Here is a 3,484-nt window from a genome sequence, read left to right as displayed (position 1 = left end):
AATTAACGTGCAAGTGGCTGAGCACTCCACAGACACGTGTACCCTTAATGTAGTTCTCGGGTATATTCAGCGTGACACAGAGTGACAAGGCTGACCCTTTGAATTACAGGCACAACAGAAACAGGAAGTAAGAGTGAGAGAAAGTTGTGGTGAAAGAGTACAGCAAGGTTCGCCACCATCTCCTGCCGGAGCCTCGTGGAGCTTTATGTGTTTTCGCTCAATAAACACTCACAACGCCCGGTCTGGGAATCGAAACCGCGATCCTATGACCGCGAGCCCTATGACCGCGAGCCCTATGACCGCGATCCTATGACCGCGAACCCTAAGCACTGGGCCATTGCGCCTCCACGTGTGTATATATACACATATATATATATGCATATATGTGTACAGGACGTCACCAACAGTAAACAACATGAAATACGAAAACAAATGAGTTAAATACGCAAATAACGAGAGAAAAGAATGGAAAACAAGACAAGTAATACAAAAAATACAAAGAACGACCCTTCATCGGTCTAAGATTAAGTTTGAGGATCTGATCAAAGACTTTGCAATTCAAAAAAGTAGGAGGAAACTTTTCAAATATAAAGTTTTCCCTCTTACTGTTTTATTTCGTTTTGAAAAATGAAAATTTATTTTATGGTTTGTTATTGTTTATATGTTGAATTACATAATCTTTTAAGTGCTTGGGGCCTCAATGGGTCCTTAATCCGGTCCTGCCTAGGAGTAAGAGTACTTATATTCGAGCGGTGTAGTGGTAAGTAATCACCCGCATCAAATTAGTACCTGCGACTAAATTACATTGGCCTAATACATACATTAAAAATGTGAGGGCAGGAGTTAAAGGATAGCAAGAGAGTGTTGAAAAAATATAAGACCCCCTGGAGGTCTATATGAACAAAGATGTAAGTAGGGGGTACACACTAGTATTTTATGGGTCCATGAATAAATTTTGCTTGTAGATGTATTTATTGCAAGAAACAACGAAGTTTCTTTCTTTCACGTTTTACGTGGTTCAACATGTTTCTGATCACTGAAATATGTTCTTTCGCGGAGTGCTATTGCAAAACCTATACAAGTGAACGTGAGAAAAAATAAAATAGGAAATTTAAAAGAATAATGTATTTACATATGCATGTATGTATGTATGTATGTATGTATGTATGTATGTATGTATGTATTATGTATGTATGTATGAAGTGGAGGCACAATGGCCCAGTGGTTAGGGCAGCGGACTCGCGGTCATAGGATCGCCGTTTCGATTCCCAGACCGGGCGTTGTGAGTGATTATTGAGCGAAAACACCTAAAGCTCCACGAGGCTCCGGCAGGGGATGGTGGCGAACCCTGCTGTACTCTTTCACCACAACTTTCTCTCACTCTTACTTCCTGTTTCTGTTGTGCCTGTAATTCAAAGGGTCAGCCTTGTCACACTGTGTCACGCTGAATATCCCCGAAAACTACGCTAAGGGTACACGTGTCTGTGGAGTGCTCAGCCACTTGCACGTTAATTCCACGAGCAGGCTGTTCCGTTGATCGGATCAACTGGAACCTACGTCGTCGTAATCGACGGAGTGCCAACCATGTATGTATGTAGGTAGGTAGGTATACGAATGTTTATGCGTGTGTGTGCATGCATGCGTGTGTGTGTGCATGCATGCGCGTATGTTTATATATATATAATGTGTGTGTGTGTTTGTGTGTGCGTACGTATAAAAGAAGCATCTATAGAACTAGTTTGTAAATATGGAATAACTATGGAGGTTCATCAGAATGAAATAGCAATTAAAGGGATACAAAGGTAAAAAAAAATGGTTGAGAACCACTGGTGTAAGTAAAAGAAAGAAGGGTGGGGGCGTCAGTTAAAGAATTGGAAAAGCACTGATCTAATTGGATGATGACACCATGACGTCGTCCGAAGATGTGTCCAGTTAAAGTGTAAATGACTGAGTATTCCACAATTATATGTATCATTATATGTATCCTCAGGTATGACCAGCATGACGAATGAGACTCTGTGTGTGTGTGTGTGTGTGTGTGTGTGTGTGTGTGAGAGAGAGAGAGAGAGAGAGAGAGAGAGAGAGAGAGATAGACAGCTACCCGTTTGAATTACAGGTAAAGCACATCCAATGAACTTCAACAGTTTTTGCGTGCTTTATTTCACTCAGGTGACTTGGGCTGACCGAGGCTTTCGTTTACCTTTTATTTGTTCCGGTCATTGGATTGCAGCCATGCTGGGACACCGCCTTGGAAGGTTTTTAGTCGAACAAATTTTTCTATAATTCTGGTACCTAACCTTTCAGAATCCTTTTGCCGAACCTCTAAGTTACGAGGACGTAAATAAACCAACACTGGTTGTCAAGTGTTCATACACATACACACACACGTATGTATGTATGTATGTATGTATGTATGTATGTATGTATGCATACATGCATGCATGTATGTATGTATGTATGTATATATGTATGTATGTATGTACAATGAGCTTTCACAGAGTTTCAGTATACGAAATTCACTCACAAGGTATTGGACTGCCGGAGCGGGGTGCTAGAGCAGAAGACACTTGTCCAGGGTGCTACGCTGTGGGACTGAACCCGAAACCACATGGTTGCAAAGCGAAGCTTCTTAATCACACAGTCAAACCAGTGCATTAGTAATATTTAGTAAAAAAAAAAAAGAAAGAAAAAATCCAAAACGTCACGGAACGAAATTGAGCCCGGAACTTCGAGAACAATGAAGCGAAATTCTCAACCGCTCGACTACGCCCCTTGCGAGAAATGATATACTTTCTCTACAAGGCCATTTCAAACTACGTCCATCTATTTTGTCTGATTTGTATGTATGTTTTATCAATCTAACATCTGTGAACTTAAGGTTTCCGGTTGTTGAAGGTGGGGTTGGTGGTGGTAGTCACAGGAAGACTTTGACATGTTTCAGTCCGGCAGCAAAGAACAAACATGTCAAGAAAAAAAGTGTCTCATTCAAAATTTGTTTACATCCTTTCTGCATAACATATACAACTCGTAGACAACATATATTCTACATATTCTTTTTATTGTTTTACTTGTTTCAGTCATTTGATTGCGGCCATGCTGGAGCATCGCCTTTAGCTGAATAAATCGACCCCCAGGACTTCTTTCTAAGCCTAGTACTTATGCCATCGGTCGCTTGTGCCGAACCGCTAAGTTACTGGACGTAAACACACCAACATCGGTTGTCAAGCGATGGTGGGAGGACAAACACAGACACAAATACATACTCTTTACTCTTTTACTTGTTTCAGTCATTTGACTGCGGCCATGCTGGAGCAACGCCCTTAGTCGAGCAAATCGACCCCAGGACTTATTCTTTGTAAGCCTAGTACTTATTCTATCGGTCTTTTTTGCCTAACCGCTAAGTTACGGGGACGTAAACACACCAGCATCGGTTGTCAAGCGATGTTGGGGGGGACAAACACAGACACACAAAACATATACACAC

General features: G+C 41.4%; 1 protein-coding gene across 1 annotated transcript in view; it reads right to left on the bottom strand.

Annotated features, from left to right (window-relative positions):
- Window positions 1-3,484, bottom strand: part of LOC106870290 (paladin) — a 141,597-nt gene that overhangs the window by 129,076 nt on the left and 9,037 nt on the right. The gene's annotated exons all lie outside the window — the stretch shown is intronic.

Source organism: Octopus bimaculoides, chromosome 1, assembly GCF_001194135.2.
Source record: "Octopus bimaculoides isolate UCB-OBI-ISO-001 chromosome 1, ASM119413v2, whole genome shotgun sequence".
Taxonomy (NCBI): Eukaryota; Metazoa; Mollusca; class Cephalopoda; order Octopoda; family Octopodidae; genus Octopus; species Octopus bimaculoides.
This window is presented reverse-complemented; position numbering and strand designations above follow the sequence as displayed.